This window comes from Heliangelus exortis, chromosome 21 (assembly GCF_036169615.1).
Source record: "Heliangelus exortis chromosome 21, bHelExo1.hap1, whole genome shotgun sequence".
In the NCBI taxonomy this organism is placed as follows: Eukaryota; Metazoa; Chordata; class Aves; order Apodiformes; family Trochilidae; genus Heliangelus; species Heliangelus exortis.
In genome coordinates this window covers 399,647-417,393 of record NC_092442.1, presented here as the reverse complement: position 1 = coordinate 417,393, position 17,747 = coordinate 399,647, and the positions used below count along the sequence as shown (strand labels likewise).

Sequence of the window (17,747 nt, the reverse complement as noted above, 5' to 3'; positions counted from 1 at the left end):
CAACACACCAGAAGTAAAAGGAGCTGCCAGCTGCTCGGATGCCAACCCAGCAGCACCCAACCTCACCAGCTCGGCTCTGTCTGGTGCTGTTGGCATCTTGGTCATGAAAATCTTTGCAAACACTGATTTCTGCCTGAGATTAAATATCTTTCTTGCTGAAAGCTTTCTGGGAGTCTTGTTGCCCTGCAGAGACAAGACCAAATGAGGTCAAGTGTAAGGTGGTTGGAGAAAAGGAGACATGACAAAGCCTTCAGTGAATTAAACTTCATGCTTAATGGAACCTGAAGTGATGAACCTGATGAACCCAACACTGGAATTGTGGCAACTGAAGAGGTTTGGGCTCAGTGCATGAGGACACCTCCTGTGTCATGGTTCTGGCTCAGCCATTATAAAGAAAAAGTAAGAGATGAATATCCCACCATCACAAACCAAAAAATTCCCGAATCAAAGGTGTCATCATCCTGGGCTTTATTTTTCCCTCATTGCTGACACAGCTCCAGGCTGACCAAAATGGATGGAATAAATGCAAGGTTTGTTTCAGAATCACGAGTCTGCAGCTAAAAATGCAAACAAGGCTGTGAATCTTCCAAAAGCTGAGCAGCTTCGCTCAGCCAGCCAGCATGGGAACCCATGCCCGACAGTCAGGGCTTCTGATTGGGAAATCAGATATAGCACAATCCATCCCGATGAAAAATATCACACATGGTCTCCACTTCAGGCTACTTTCCAGTATCTCAAGGAAGGGATCTTTTAATTGAAAGCCTTAATGTTTCTCGTTATATTTAAAATTAGAGCGGAACAGCAATAAAATTGGTCATGCGACTGAGACAAGTTTTAAGGGAGAGAAGGAAACAGATTCTTCATTTCTTTTTGACATCAGAACATCCTTTAGAAGCCCATGTGCATCTGACTACGTCAATGCAAGGATTAATAATTAAGGGAACAACAGCCCCGTGTCTTTGAGACGCACGCAAGAAGGCACCAGCTCAGGCTGGGTCTGGGGTCTCTGGGGGACACAGTTTTTTGTTGGCATTTCACCTCTCCCTGGTGTGCCTCATTATTTAGAAAAGCATTTTCCCACTGGCCTCTGCCAAGGAACGTCTCACCTGGTAATCTGCAGCTGATGGCTAACCTCAGCCTTAGCCTAGGAAATTGTACCTATGCCTGTTACAGATTGATTTAGAAGGAAGATGCAGAGGTGTTCATATTGATTACCAGTGATGGGGAGAGTTGTGTTTTGGGCTGAAAGGCATCAGCAGAAACCTTTTTGGAGTGGTGGTGATGCACCAATGAACCCAAGAGACCCACCTCACAACTGAAATTGCCTGAGATTTGCAAAAAAAAAAAAAAAAAAAAGCAGACTCCAGAACCAGTTTCCCTCTGCTCCTCACAGCCAGATGAAGGTCAAAAAGCTACAGCAAGGAAACAGAGCTGGTTTGCTCCTCAGCATGGCCCCTGGCCACGCCAGCACCTCAACTTGCTGCTCCATGGAGCCAAGAGGCAGCCCTGCACCTGGTAGCATCTTGCTGGATGCTGAGGGGGGCTCAAAGCATTGGCTTGGACAAGAGAGTCTCCAACTCAAATGTGGTTTCCTTCACCGGGCCCAACCGGCGCTCCCCTCCCTCCTCATCCTACATCCTTCCATGTTGGTAGTCTTCTCATTCATTAAAAACCTGCTAATTATCTCAGCAGCTTGGAACTGCGTTGCAGCAGGGAATTAAAACCAGCTTTTCCTTTTGGCATCCACCACCTCGTGTAATTAATAAGAGAAGAGGAAGCCAGAACATGGGGGTCAGCCCTGAGTGTGAGGAATGGATTGATTGGACACGGCCGGCCCCGTGGCTCATGGCCGTCATGCTCTGAAGATGGCCTTGGCAAGAGCCAGGTGTGTTTTGGGGCCAAACCAGAGAAAAGGAGGAGGAGGAGATGAGGTTTGTTCTTTCCTGGTTGTTCCTCTTGGTTTTTTCCTCCTTATAGCTCAAAATCGAGAGCAAGTGGTGCTCGGTGAAAACCCCGCAACTCATCCTGCAGCGGCTCTTTGTCAGGAAAGGAATGGGAGAGGGATCCGGGGGGGTTTGACCCCGTGTTTTGGCCATCGCTGCCATGCTGAGCGGATCAGGGTGCTCTGGGAGCAGGTGGGTGTTTTGATGGAGGTCTGGACAACAACTGGAGGAACCTGAAACCCAAGGAGGGATCACCAGACGTTCACCAGTGCCAGGTCCTCTCCTCCCTGCCTTAGCAGCAGCAAGTGGCCACCAAATCCAAATGGCCACCGTGCCCTGCTCACTGGCTGCGGGCAGGAGGGAACGGAGCACCCAGTCCTGCAGAGCTCAGCGGGGCTGACGCAGCCTTTCCCACAGCCCCTCCATCCAAAACCTCCCCCAGGGCAATGCACCTGGGGAGCAGTGGCAGCACCAGGACAGAGGGGACACAACCTTCCTCCTCTCACCTCACCGGAGCCTTGATAGAGCACAAACTTTCTTTGCATCTGCAGGAGCTCTCGGGCTGCCCTCGCCCACCCGACTGCCAGGAGTATCCCCACTCTCCACCCGCTCTGCCAGCTCCCTAGAGCACTGATTTACAAAACTACTGTTGCTGCTTACTCTGGACTTGCTCATCTCTCAGAATGCCCCTGACAGGCAGTGAGACATTGCTGGAGCTGGCAGGCTGGGGCAGGAGAACATTGCTCTTGGGGGAGCAGCAATACCAAATGGGGGTTCTAGCCCTTTAAATCCAATCCAGTACTGCAAAAAAACGGGCGAGCGAGCAGGAGAGAGCCTTCAGACTCTTTTAATTAAAGCTTGTACCATATTCTGTCTTCCCAAGTCCCGGCAGGCACTCGCACTTCTTCAGGACATCTCGGGGCTCTCCGGCACCGCGGGATGGCTGGGGGCAGGTGCTCACCTGGGACCTGCAGCAGGAGGTAGGCACTGAGGGATGGGGCTGCTTGCATGGCTTCTCCCCCTCTCTTGCTGGCAGCTGGCAGCATTTCCACCACTTCCCCCCCCCCCCTTTTTTTTTCTTTTGCATGTTTTTCATTTGCCAGAGAGAAAGTCTAACGCGTTGCTTCTGGCTCCTCGCCTCGCACGGGGATGGTGGCAGGAGGCATCTCCTGCTGCACGCCCAGGGCTCCCCATCCCACCACTGCTCTCCCCTCTCCCTCCCCTTTGAATAACTAAGTGTGTGATCTAGAGTTGGTGGGTTTATTGTGGTTTGTTTGGGTTTTTTTTTCCTTACTTCTTAAATCAGAGAGCTGCCGTTCAGCAGAAGATAAGTTGGGATGCTGGGTTCATAAATCAAGGGAGAAGTTGGTCCCTGTCACGCTCTTGCTGCCAGTTTGCCCCCAGCATCTCTGCTCATGGCTGCTCTCCCCTCTTTCTCCCCCTTGTAAGTGCACCAGGTTAAGAGAGTTTTGCTGTATCCTTTCATGCGCATTGCAGAGCATTCCTTAAGAGCCTCACGGACCGAATCCTGGGGTTATTAGGAAAGACAGCGTCGTGTTCACGCCTGAGCCTCAGCTCTTCAGTGGTGTAACCCAGAGCTGGGCTTATAAATTGCCCTTCAGTGGGATCATTGTGTTCAGAGAAGATTTAACTGCTAACTACCCCATTCGCCGATTGATTTTCCTCTCCCCCTCTGCTCCTAACTGAGTGATCTCTTCATTTGTATTTCCACCCAACACAGCTATTTTTTAAAATTATGTATTGTCACTCTTACGGCATCATCATTAAGATATCTCAACCTTAATGAGATCCCATTTTTCTCTGGTCCCAGGTGAGCATGGGTCCTGAGGAGCCTCCCTCCTCCACGGATCCCCAGAGGGAATAGAGGCTCTGCCAGGCAAACATTTATCCTGGTGCTTTCTCGAGGTTGAGAAGACTTCTGACAAATAGCAAACCTTCTGGAGCCTTGGAAATAGGGTTGGAAAAGCAGCCACTAATCTCCTTGAAAAGTGCTCAACGGTGGCCACCAGCCTCAGTAAATCAGGAAGCAAGCTGTTTGTGTGCAGTGTGTTGAGATGCAAGAAAAAAAAGACAAAAAAAAGGGGTTGAAGGATATGAGCTTTTCTGTCATGGGCAATGACAGAGGCAGCCATGGGACAGGGAACTGGGAAGTGAGGAAGGGAAGTGGAGCTGGGTACCAGGCCACAGGCACGGCTCTTGGAGGTGGCAGTGATGCTTCCACTTGAGCAGCTGAAGGAATTGAATTTACAGAGAAGGAGGCAAAGCAAAGATGCCAGGGCAGAGGGAAACCTGCAGTGTTACCTCTGAGGGACTGCGGGGGAAATGGGGGGTGCCCTGGGAATTTGCACTCCTCAGTTTCCTGGTGGGTGTTTCTCCCATCAGTGACTCCTCTCTCTTCTTTTCAGTAACAGTTTAACCATTTGTGACTTTCGGTGACATTAGGAAGGAGCTTGGCCCTTGTGGCTGGGACACAGGATAAAAGCTCCCTTGTTTCCAGCTTGCAGCAGGAGAGCAAATGACCTGGCAAGGAAACCTGAAAGTGTCTGAAAGTAAAAATACCTGTTCCTGTGGTCCCAGCAGGGCTGCAGGCAAACTCTTCTTGGGTGAAGCCCCCAAAAGCTGCTTCCTCCACCCTGAAGAGCTGGAAAAGCCAGAGCAGGATCTGAAAACCACTGAGAAATTCTGGGGAGAGCAAGGATGAACAAAATGTACATCTTGGTTCAGCAAAGTGACTCAAGTCCCTCAAGCATACGGAGGGTGGGGAGTAATTATTTATAGTGCCATCAGCAGTAATAATAGAATGAAATGAAGGGCTGAAAAGTTTTGCTGACTAGCAGGGAACAGGTCCTGGCACGGATGGATATTTCCCGGGCCCAGCCCTTTGCATCTCCAGCATGATGGAGTGAGCAGCCCAGGCAGCCAGCAGAGCCTGGCTAGGGTGAGGACCAAAACCCCAGGGCAGCGTGGGGGAGCTGAACAGCCCAGGAGGATGGAGTGAGTGTAAATGGCAGCTGCAACCTCACCCCTGAGCCACCTCGGATGCCTGAGCCTGGATTTCTCTCCCGTGGACACCCGAGATCTGAGGGGAGCAGCAGCCTGAGGTAGGGGAGAGGTGGGTGGCCAGGTTTGGCTTTTCCATTTTAATTCTCCCGACACTGAGATAAAAAAGGGGGAAGGGAGGGAGGGGAAGGCATTTTTGCAATCAGCATAGTGTAATCCAGTGCTTTGCCCTCCGTAATTAAGGCTGTGTTCTGTGTTTCAATAATGATCTTGAACCATGACAAAAGGAATTAGAGATGGGCAGAGAATTGCTCACCTGGCATTACTCAATTTAAAGTTGACCTGCATAGGCTCTTCTTCCCTGAACTGAGAAAATTGAGTTTGGACTGCTCTTTGTGGCTTTGTGGTGGTGAAAAGACCTCTTTTTTTTTTTTCTTTTCTTTTTTTTTTTCCTTCACTTATGAATGATAAGTAGTATCAACCTTGTCTCTCTCCATCTGAGCAGACGGGCTGGAGGACTGGGCTGGTCACTGGGGTTGTTTTGGGTAGAAAGGTTGAATTTGAACCTTCAACAAACAGAATTTTGGCAAATTTGACAGCCAACATCCTGCAAAAGTTATCCATAGGAGTTTCCTGTGAGCCCCCAGTTCTTCCCTTCCCCCCAGGCTACTTCCTAACTCCAAGTGGGACCAGTCCCCACCTGCACACAAAGATAAGAGCTTCATAAAAAGCCCAAAAGGCAATTTGCTCCTCCTCACCCTCCTTGTCAGTCTCCAGCCACTGGGGATTTTCCTAGAGCAAACAAGGCCTAAATTTCTGAAGAACAAGCAGAAAAATAATTCTCTTTTTATTGTAGGTAATGACCTTTCCTGCTTCCTTTACTCTGTACACTGGAAAGCACACAAACACAGGAGGCAGAGCTCTTATTTTTGTTTTTTCTTCACCAGCCACCTTTAAACAAAAGAAAAATAACACAGTATCTAGAGCAGGAAGGGACCAAAATGGATCTGACTGAGATCAAACCTACATTTGCTCTTTCTAGCTGCTAGAGTCCAATATATTCTTCTATTTAGAGCAGGGGACAGATGTAAACCCTGTTGTAGATCTCTGGCAGGGTCTTACAGCTTGAATGTGTATGATAAATTAAAAACAGTCATTAAATTCTACAGAGGTCTTTAACTGTGCAAATATATCATATGAATTAAGTTGCAGAGTTATTAAGCAAAATATTTGAGATTTAAACTGCAGGGTGGGATGTCAGTCAGGAAGGATGAGAGCAGCTGTGACCAGAGGACTTGGCAGGATCCAGATGTGGAGCCTTCTGGTCCTCTGATCATTTTTGCTGATCACCAGGATGCTTTAGCAAGATTTAGGTAGCTTTTCAGAGCAGGCTAATCCACTATCTGCTGTGGAATTTTCTTCTTTGATTTTTTTAATCTCTCTTTTTTTCTTCCTTGCCTCTTCCTTCAGGATACCTTTTTCCCCTTTCAACATCAGCTACTTTCAGTGTATTATTTAAACCCTACATCTTAATGGGGGGAGGGAAGGGGCTGCAGACAATGTAAACCTTGTTTTCCATGACCACCCAGAGGCTGCCAAAAATCAATTGTCTGCTCGAGGCTGAACTTTATTTGAAGTTAAGCCAAACTTTATCAGGAGCCCTGGGAATACTTGAAAGCAGGTTTTTGAGAAAGCCATGCATAGACGTTACCTGCACAGTTTGATGCAGGTTTCACCCTGTAAATCCTTTTGTGCTGCATCCTGGGCTGCTCAGGAGCTGAATTACTCTGAGTTACTTCTGGCTCTTGCCAAAGCATTGGCTCCAGTTTGAGAACTACCCAGGCACATTGGGAGCCTGAGGCAGAGTTTAACAGTGGAGAAACAAGCCCATGGTAGCTGCAGATGCTTTACTGGAAGCTGGTGGGATGCCACGGGGTGATTTTGCAAAGGTTTCTCTTGGAGGCTCTACTGGAAGAGAAAAGATGGGAACAGTCTGGCAGATGAGTAAATGGAACAGAAATCTGTTTCAAATGTATTTTTCTTTTTGCTGCCTCATAAGTGCATAGTGGCAAAAAGGCCTGTGGGGCTGGGAAAGGAGTAACTTGAGGTGAGGAAAGGTTTTATTGTGAGAAAGCTGCTGTGCTATGGGACAGGGGTTCTCATGGAGGAGGTGCTGAGGCTGACTGCCCCTGGGACTTTTGGTGTCCAGAATGATGTGTGACATGGTTGGCATTCACAGAACCACTCCAGATCTTCAGCCACGCCCAGGAGGAGGAGGCAGGAATGTCTTGGCACAGGGAGGGTTGGTTGCTGGTTGGTAACTCCTGGGAAGGGCAAGATTTCTGCTGTGACCAATGGGCTGGTGGTGGAGATAGTGCTTTTACAACATGGAGGTGTTCACCATGTTAATGGCTGTAATGTGCAACCTGAGAAGGTTCCAAGAAGGTTCTATTAGGGTGGCATTGCCCCTTGGCACTGCACGTGCAGTCCCTGCAAAATGGTTATTTTTATAAATTCCTTTCAGTGACCTCGCATGCAAAGCCCATCAGCTGGAACAGAATCTGCAGATCCAAGATCTGTGATGCTGATAGCACCAGAGGGTTTAATCCTGACCAGTACTGGCCTCAGAGAAAACCTGCTGGGGAAGGACCTGGTGCTGCTGGGGGAAGATGCTTCACCCTCAGCACAGCACCCAGGGCTGGTGCTCCCACCCACCCCACGGGACCCAGACCCAGTGCCATCTGCTTGCTGAGCTTCTGCTGACCATACAGAGTGGAAAAGAAGATTCAGGCATTTTAGATAACCCTCACCCACAAAAAGCAAGCTGAAAGATCAGATTGATCCTTTTGTCCATCAGATCGGACCAGGGACTGAAACTGCAATTTTTTCCTGTGAGCTTCTTCTTGAAGAAATGAAATCTCACAGAGTGCTGTCATGGGGAAGAGTGATAAATATTTTATTCCCTCCTGAAATAATCATTTATGAGAGAGACAAGTTTTCTCCAGGGTACAAGAAGAAGATGGATCTGTGGAAAATACTGTCACTGCTCTTTACAACCTAGTTGACCTGTGTGACTTCAATGAGAGGTTTTATGATGAAGTGATTCGGGCTTACATCATTTGTGGCACAAAGGAGAAGAAGGGCCCCACCTGGGTCTCATTTCATCCCTGACAATTACAGCTCAAGGCAGGCTGAGAGCAGCCAGAGGCATCAAGAAACCTTCAATGGTCCTGCTGACCCTCTTGGAAGCACTGACCCCACTTTTGCCCCGTGTCAGCTGCTAAAAATCCTGCAGATTGTTCTGGGCCACAGAGAGATCTCCCAGACTCCTTGAGGGTGGTTTGGGGTCAGCTGCAAATTGTCAAAACCATTGGTGTGGCCAATTGCATGGCCTTGGCAACCAGGAGTGTCCCAGATGTGAGTGTCCCAGGTAGGATGCAGCCACTGTATCCATCCACATCCATGAAGAAGACCCCCCAGGAATGGCTGGGACCCTGAGGCTGCAGACCTTGGTCCATGGGCTTCAGTCTTCTCTTACATTGACATTGAGTGCAGGAAAACCTCTGGCTTGGCCTGGCTGACACAAGGAACACGCAGATTTCCAAAATCCAGATTTGATTTCTTTTGATCAAAGATTTTGCTTTTTAGGAGAAGGAAGCAGATAGTGTGGAGATTCACAGGTGCTGCTGCCAGGAGGTACAGGAATGGCAGGAGAGGAGGAGGCTGGAAAGGTTCCTCTGGGTTCTTCTAGAAATATTTTATTATTGAGTGGAAATCGAACCATGTTTCAGAGAGCAGAGCTTTGCAGTGGGCTTTTGGTAAAGAAACACAACATTGCCTGTGGCCTTTTCTTTGTCATGCAGACTGTCCCCAGTAGGCATCACATTTGTGTGGTCTCACATGCTGCTAGAGAAAAAACTTGAAGAAAATAGGGTTTGTTTATAAAAATAATGGCAGGGAGGGTTAGAAGAAGCCGTGAAGGAAATGTAAAGCTGGGGGCACAAGCTGATATTCTCCTGATCCTGAGATTTGCCTCCCAGCTGGGGTGGAGAGCAGGATGCTCTGCTGTAAACCACATGGGTGTACATCACCAGAGGCTGAGTGCAGGACACCCAGACAGCTTCTGGCACCTGGAGGAAACAGTGTGCCAGGGTGGCTTCTCTCTTCCCCTCCACACCACCTCCTGCAGCCACAACCAGTGCAGGAAACCATGCAGCAGGTTGGGAGGAACCAAGGCTTGGTGGGGAGGCTGGTGGAACAGGGGCATTCTCCAGGTCCTCCAGACCCTCAGCTCTCCAGAGGCACCTGGTGGTACTGGGGATATGAATTAATAAGGACAATGCTGTTAAAGTAGGTGAAAAGGCAGGAGAGCCATCTCTGCTGTGCAGATTCTTCAAGACAAGCCCATGAAAAGGCCCTGAAAAAGAGAGATTTATTTTTTGTGATAATGTGCCTGCATCAGATTCACCACGGGGCCTTTCTAAGGATCAGATCAGCTGAGTCTCAGTGTGTGAATTATGAAAAGAACCTGCTCTGGGCAAAGCACAGGCCACAGCTGATGCTTCACCAGGCTTTTTCTTGACCATTAGTTGAACACTTTCTGTCAAAAATGTGATCCACAGCAAATCACTGCAGTCTGTTAGGGGAATGTCTCTCAGCTCTCTCTGTCCAGCAGCTACAGGAGGAAACATTTTCTTCTATGTTAGAAGAAAAAGTGCTGCACAGACTCAGGGCAAGGCTATGGGAGCTCCATGCCTTGACAAAGCATTTATGAGGACAAATTCTCCTCTCATCTATAGCCCTGAGCCCTGCAAGGGCAGCACAGACCTTCCCTGACCACTTCCCAGCTTCTCTCAGTCACTCACAGGAACAGCCTAAGGTGAAGGCTGTGGTTGTCTCTGTTCCATTGCATTATTTTTTTCTTCCTTGAACCTATTTCAGCTTTTGAGCACCCTGATGTGTTTCAGGAAAAAAATTCCACAACATAATTGTGGACTATTTGCAAAAATAAAACAATTCCTTTGGCTCCTTTTTTTTTTTTTTTTTTTTTTTTTTTTTTTTTTTTTTTTTTTTTTTTTTCCAGGAAAACCTCTCTTGCTGATTTCACTGCATACCTCTTAGCTTTGGTGCTGTGAGGAGCAGCAAGTATTTATTCTCTGTTCACTTTGTCCCTGCTGTTAAGGGTATGATAAAGCCCTGCTTTAATATGTCTTCTCCATCCCTTTCAGACACTTCTTCCCCAGGATGAAGGCCCTAAAGTGTCAGTCTATTTTTGTGCAGAAGCTGCTCCCTGTCTCTGTCCAAGCTCACTTCCTTCTTCTCACCCTCCCTCCTTCTGTTCTTCTCCTTTCTCAAAAGCACTGAGCAGAAATTTATTCATCATGAAGGTGCACGATGGCTTCAGACACCAGCACCACTTCAGCTTTGTTCTGTCTCTGCCAGAAATCTCTCCTGTTACTTTTCCCCGTGGCTCTCCTCACCCTGGGGATGTTTTCACAGATCTCCCCATCCTCTTCCCATCAGCTCATTCCTGGATGGTCACAGCTGGTCCAGGGCTGCCCAGCTGGGTCACCAAGGACTGGTTTGCTCACGTGTGTTATTCACACCCCTTGGCACTGAAATCCAGCTCCTGCTTTAATCCTTCAGACTTAGTGAGTTTTGGGTTTGTTTTTTTTTTTTTTTTTTTTTTTAATTTTTTTCAACCAAATCTGTGTTTGATTCTCCTGCTTTGTTGTGTCTCACTAATTAATGTTGTCTCACTCCTCACACCCCTCTGGTCCCTGGGTGGTTCCTGAAGAAATGGGCAGCTAGCTGTCCCAGGTCTCTCTGGGACTGCAATGGGAAGTTGCTTTCCTTCAGAAAACAGATTGTTTCTTCTTATTTCCTTCTTTTCCCATCTTCTTCATAATGAGGAACAATGCAAACAGCTCACTTAACCTTGCTGCTGTGTCCTGTCTCTCCTGGGGATAATTTTCATTTATCAGCCACACTGTCTCCCTGGCAAACTCCCTTCCCCTGGTGTTTCTGAAGAGGTTTTATTTTTATTTCTTATGCTGCGAGCAAGTTTCTGCTTGAAACCCCTTTTTGGCCTGCAATATCGTCCTTCTCCATGCAATTTGTTGGGTTCAGGGATCTCTTTTCTCTCTTGAACATGGCTCATGCTTTTTTAAGAGATGCCTTTTAATCCTCTACTTTGTGCTGTGTAGCAGCACAAACTTTGTTCCTTCTAACTCTGGTTGGTTTGGCACCATATGTTTACTCCATGTTTATTATACAGTTTAAAAAGTTATTTTAGTCTTTTAACTCATCCTTTTAAAAACAAAAGTCTTCTCAAGCAACTTACTAATTTTTAATACACTTTCCTACTATTTTCAATACACTTTTTAATACTATTTTTAATACACGTTTTTAAGATCATATGAGAAATGCTTGCTGTTTGAATAGTCTGTGGGCAGAGCAAGAGTCAATTATTTTAGCTCCAACAGATATTTATTATGTCCAAACATTATCCTAGAGGTCATGCCTTATGTGGGATACATTGGGTGTAGTGTTACCCAGCATCTGTCCCAGCTTCCCAGAGCCCCACCACTCAGCATCTTCCCACCAAACCCAATGTGATGGTTCTGTTACCCCCCACCCAAATGGGAATCCCCATGCCTGAGCTTCCAGGAGCTGCAAAAATACTTCAGGCTCTGCTCAGCTTTCCTGGCTGCTCTGGGTGGCCCTGATCAACCCCCAACCAATGCAGCTGAGTTCCAGTTCTGCAAGTGCAGCAATGGCATCTGGAGATGTGGGGAGAAGCAGGAGATGGGGCTGTGGGGTGGGACTTGGAGCCCTTTGTGCCTATTTGACCCAAAGCAAGCCCTATTATATTTTCCTGTGTGTCTAAGCCACATGTCCAGAAAACAATAAAAATACTTGGAGTTAGAATCCACCAGGTTGAATAATGTCATGTTTTATATATATATATATAACACATATATATAATGATGTTATATATATGTGTGCTATATATATATGTTATACATATATGTTATATATATATATATGAATAATGTCATGTTATTAATGCCAATGCTTCCACAGACAGATAAAAACGATTTCCTTTGGAAGACACAACTGCATGACTGTGGCAATGGCCATATTAAAGGTGGCAGGAGTATTCAGGAGGGCCTAAATTAATTAATAATGGAAATGTTTGAAAGAAAATGAGTATGCTTTTTGGGCTCAGCCTCAAATATGTTTTACTGACATCTTGCAGAAAAATCTGGGCAAAAGTGGCAGTGGTGTGTGAGAGATGACTGGGTTTTATTTTGAAGTAAATAAGTAGAACAGGAGAGAGAGGAGGAGAACACACAAGAGCTCAATCAATAAGCTGTGTGATCAAATGAAAACTTTTGCATGGTGATGTTGCATGACCTCAGGGTTTAAAAACAGAATATGTTTTGTTTACCAAAAAACCCAAGAATGTTTGGAAGCATGTTTGACTGTCATATACAGCCCATGCTTTATGGATTGCTTCTTTACCATATGGAAGCTGGAGAAATTAAGAACCTTTTGATAAGTAATGGCTCAAAAAAAACCCCCAAAACCAAAAACCCAACATAAGTAGAGAAGAAATTGTTTGGCAGAATTTGAGGGCTGCTGGCAAAGTCAGGAAAACCCATTCCTTCCAGGGGAGTACCTGAAATCAGAGGCACCTGAGCCTGAGCAAGTGAATTGGTGGCTTTATAAATCCTCACAGCTGCTTCCTTGCACTAAGGCAAAGCTGCACCCGTGGGTCTGACAAGAGAGAAGAGGAGAGACGAGAAGAGACGAGACACTTCTCTGTGCTGTGAATCCATTTCAAGGGAATGGGTTGTTTGGGCTGTGCTGGGCATCAGCTCTCTGCCTACTTAGAGCAGCAGCCAGGGGAACCTCTTATAGGTACCAGGACAGGTGAGGAGGGTTTGGGTATCTAACACCTGAACCCCACTCAGTCCCACCCTGGTTCTGAGTGCTGGGATCCAGCCTGAAGGCTGCAGGCACCATCTGCCCATTGAAATGCAACCCAGAGCCTTTAAACCCTCTTTATCTTCTGGAAGGATTTCAGCAGCAGAAATGTGTGTAGCTCTTTCCCCCTGTCTCCTGGATGGATCTCTACTGGAGCTTTGTTTCAAGCCCCCTCTGCTCCTGATTTTACTTCTCAGGTAGACTTTGGACCTAATTTCTCACATATTCTGGCACTGCTGCTTTGTTCTGGTACCAGCACTTGGCTCTTCTCACCAGGTTCAGATCCTGTAGAACCCCTCCTGGTGAGAGACAAACTTTTTAGCAGGGCCTGTAGTGGTGAGACAAGGGGTGATGGTGTTAAACAGAGTTGGGATATATAGACTGGATATTGAGAAGAAATCTTTACAGGGAGGGTGGTGAGACCCTGGCCCAGGCTATCCAGAGAGGTGGGGGGTGCTCTATCCCTGGAAACATTCCAGGACACATCCCAGACCAGGCTGGATGGGGCTGTGGGGAAGAAAAAAACACACAACAACAACAAAAATTCAAGGGATTTTGTTGGCAGAAGATGTTTCTGCTCACTGCAGGGGGTTGGGTTACTTGGGGGGCTTCCAACCCCAACTATTGTGTGATTCAGGGCACTGCCTGCACTATGACCACCCTTAACTCCTGATTCTCTTTTTTCCCACCATGGAGCAGAACCTCTGCCACTGCCTGCCCAAACCTGTTCCTGATCAGACATTGCAGTTCTGAGTCTTTCTGACTGAGCAGGTTCCAGCAGAAGTTGTGATGGGGTCTGGAGTTGAGGTTGGTTTCATAGCCTGTGTAACTGGGACCTAATGCTATGGAGTAGGATGTGAAAATGGGATTCACATTAGCTGGGTAGATGAGCACATCTGTGAGCTGAAATAACTCCTGAGCATCACCTGGATAAGCCTGGACACACCTGATGAGTTGAGGTCATGATTTGTGCAGCCTTTGGTTGACAATGGCTGCAGCTTTGAGTTTAAAATAATTGTTTGCTGTTCTCCATTTGTTTCATTGGCTTTCCAGCCTGGCCCTGCTGTCATAAACCTGCTGACTCTTGGTTCAGCTCCAGCCCTGCCAGGGTTTGACCCAAACTGTGTTGCTCTTTGGCTGCCCATACTCCTGGGGGGGTCTTTGAGCACAGGAGCCCCTTGCTCCACACAAGGTGAGAACCCCCCCTGCCCAGCAGAATGGTCCCTGCTGAGTTAGATGCAGTCACAGCAATTATGTTACAGAAGTTGGGTGAAAGGGAGCAGTAATAATTTGCAAGTTCTGCCAACAAAATCCCTTGAATTTTTGTTGTTGTTGTGTGTTTTTTTCTTCCCCATGCCTTGGCAAGACTCTTTCCTGTTTTTCTTCCATTACATGGCAAATGCATGATAAGAACAGGAGGCCATTTAGTCCAAACCCTCAATTTATAATTTTTCTGATGTTACCAGATTCTTTTTCTGTTGACTCTGAATATTGTGCAAAGTGTGTTGGGTAAGACTCATAATTAGACTCTTTCTAAATTTCCAAGAGCTTTTGAGTACTCATCATGCTCCTTTTAATGCTCCGTGTTGTGATAAAAACAGAGTTGCATCCAATTGTCCCCAGAATTGGTGCCCTGCAGGTGTGGAAAATTAGTATACCTTGGTGAAAAGAGAAACAGCTGGAATGGAAGATCCTATCCAAGAAGCCCAAGATGTCTGGATTTACTGAGGAATAGTAGTTTTTATTAAATTCTCCCAGAAAAGCTTCCAGGATCAGTTGAGGTACAGAGAAAGGACTAAGAAATAAATGATTGTTGCAGATTCATGTGGTCAGATCAGCATGGCTTGGTGGACAAGAAAATAATAACAAGAAGTGTTGCTTAGGAAAGTAAAAATGAGTGAACTTTCAGCTGGATGGGGATGAAAAAGGCAGCTGGAGGGAGGGGAAAAAGAAAATGTTATGATGAAACCAATAGCTCTTTTCCTCTGCCAAAATGGTACCTCTGGGTTTGATCTGAAAGCATAATTTTGGATCAGCTGAAGCAATTTTTTTTTTAATTTGGTGAATTCAGAATTAGAGGAATGGTTTACTTTTTTTTTTTAATTTTTCTTTTTAAAGAGCATTTTTGTTTGCATGAGAAGTTCCCCAGGGGATGGAGACCTGAGAACACCACATTTTTGGGCTGGGAGCAACCAAGCCAGCAAAGCCTGCTGGAGATGCCTGACCTGGCCACAAACCCCACACAGCTTCAGGGTGCAGCCTTGGTCCTGTCTGTGTCCCCATCCCCCCAGCTCCTGGGGCACAGCAGATGCTCTGTGCTTCTTGCCTACATCAGGACTGTGGTTTGCAGTCTCTGGGGTGACTTCCAGTGAGTCAGAAGATGGGATGTTGGCTGAGGGAATCTTCTGCTCAGTTTGAAAGCAAGTCTTGAGCCCAAGGGCTTTTGCCTCCTAGTGGAGCCACCTCCAAGACTGTGTTGCATCTTTGGATGGATTTCCTTTAAGTTTTCCTGCAGCTGCTTTGCACTGTATAAATAATTGGATATTCACCAGATAGGAAGACATAAAATCAGCTCTCCTGGTAGGATGAGGTGTATGAGCTCTGCCTTCTCTCCTACGAAGCACTTCAGCCTTTCTTGTAAGCGCAGCTAAACCATCTCCTGATTTCTCAGGATGCTTGGGCTGTGGACTTTGCAGTTCTGAATGCAGGGGCTCAGACCTGGATAGAGCATCCTCTGCCTCCCCCCCACAGCAACCAGTGCTGCCTGGGCAACTTGGTTTTTCTTGTCACCTGTTCTTGGCCTTCATTAAATGGCAGAGAGTGAAGAGTTTTACATCAGTTGCCATCTTTTGTCAGGCTGGTTCTTTCTTCATCCCCTTAAAGCCACACTTGAATTTGGGATTGGATCAAGCTGAGCTTCAGGTTCTGCTTGTGAGGATCAAAAGAATAAGATGATTTGCCTGGCCCTGTAACAAGACTGATCCTTGGATGGGCTGGAGAGAGGGCAGAGGCTCAGGGGGCTCTGCCTTTGCTGCTGCCTCTTCTGGCTGCAGGTTGTGTTTCAGGAACAGCCATGTACACATGAGTTTGTCTCAGCCATGTCCTCACCATCATAATACCCGAATCTTACCTGAAAACAAAATCAGAGATCTCTTGGGGCATTTAGTACTGAGTGGTGTGCCTGGTGTAGTTCCAGCCCCACCAGGAACAGCAGCCCAAGCTACAGACAAACTTCTCACTACTCCAGGTGCCCAATGCCTTTCTTCAGCCTGTTCTCCAACACAGAGGGCTACATATGCACCAAGACAAAACCTCCTTACATCAAAGCACCTGTAAGCTGTGTTAGTCATCTTGGATGTTACTGATGTGCTTTGTGGATGAAGGGGATGAGCTCCTTCCTCTCCTGCCTACGTTCTTCCAGCCCACTCTTGCATCTGTGATCTTCTCCCCTCTCCTCTGCCTCCACTGGAAAGAAAAAGAGATGTGAAAGGAAAAAAAAATATGGTGGAGAAATCAGGAAATCCAGATATCTTGGCATCAGAGACACAGTCCAAGCCATGGCTTTAGTGGCTTATAATGAGGAGCCTGGGAGGGACTGAAAGCCCTGACACTCAGCCAGCTATTGTACCTGCTCTCACCTATTTCTCTGAAAGGTGAAGTCTGGAGCAGCTGCTTATTTTCATTTTAAGTCTTAGGGTTTGAGCTATTAATAAGCCTGGAAAAATAACCACATGTTCTCTGAATTATGTAACAGATGTTAAATTCCCCAAGATGAAGAGGTGTCAGCCTGATGGAAGAAGTGATGTGAGGGCCTTTCATTTTCCTTTGGGCTGGGTTCCTCTCAATAGCAAAACTGGTTATCTGCTGGTGGTGGTACAGAGAAAATTCCTGTCACCCACAGGTCTGATCCAACCACACCGTTGCCCTCCCTCTCTGCTTTGTGCCTGTGTTTATCCATTTCTGCTCGTGGTTTGGAAGAGAAATGCCATCCAAAGTGAGTCCATTGAAAGGCTGTGTGGTGATGAGGAGCTGCTGAGTGAGTCACTGCTGGTGCTGGCAGCCAGGGCTGGGGAGGGGGCCAGATCCTTGTGCTTGGCACCAGAGAGGGAGAAGCAAAAGAGGAAAGGAAACTTAGGGCCAGGAGCAGTGTGGTGCTTGGCCAGCCTCGTGGGCTGCCTTGCAAATGCTTTCCCACTTAACTGTTTCAGTGACAAAGCTGCCACCAAGGCAGGGAGGTGTCTGCAGCCTCCCTGGGGCAGTGGGTGATGGGCTGAATGCCAGCATGGAGGAGGTGCCCGTGGCAGGGGATGGAACAGGGATTCACTTTTGTCATCTTCTTGACAACCATTTTTGTTAAGGTTGTCTTCTCCCTGATCCATCTCTGTCCCAGGGTAAGTGCTTGTGACTCCAGGAGGGGAAAGGTCCTCAGCAGCGCAGGATGGTGCTGAGCCAGGAGGGCTCTTCCTAGGATCCTGGTCTTATTCCTCCTGGTAACTTGCATAAGGATGGAGGGAAAGTGCCACCAGCTGTGTGTGAGACAGCTGAGCAGCCCTTTGGGAGAGACATTTATAAATGTGGATTAGTGACACTGGGCCCCAAGGGTGCCACATTTTCTGTGGGTGTAGATACACAACAAGACAAATAAATCAGCCCCTGTGCTTACAGAGATGTCTGCATGCCTGACTGTGACCCTGTGGCTGCTTTCTGTGAGGGGTGACTTTGCTCAGACATTTGTTTCTGAGATCTGCTTCAGCATCTCCTGTTACACAGCTCCTGGCATGGCCACTGTGA

General features: G+C 47.2%; 1 protein-coding gene across 1 annotated transcript in view; it reads left to right on the top strand.

Annotated features, from left to right (window-relative positions):
• Positions 1 to 334: 334 nt before the first annotated feature.
• Positions 335 to 17,747, top strand: part of CALN1 (calneuron 1) — a 154,539-nt gene continuing 137,126 nt past the window's right edge. The window contains exon 1 of the mRNA XM_071765362.1: positions 335 to 2,923. The gene's annotated coding sequence lies outside the window, so the exon portion shown is untranslated. The remainder of the gene's footprint in view (positions 2,924 to 17,747) is intronic.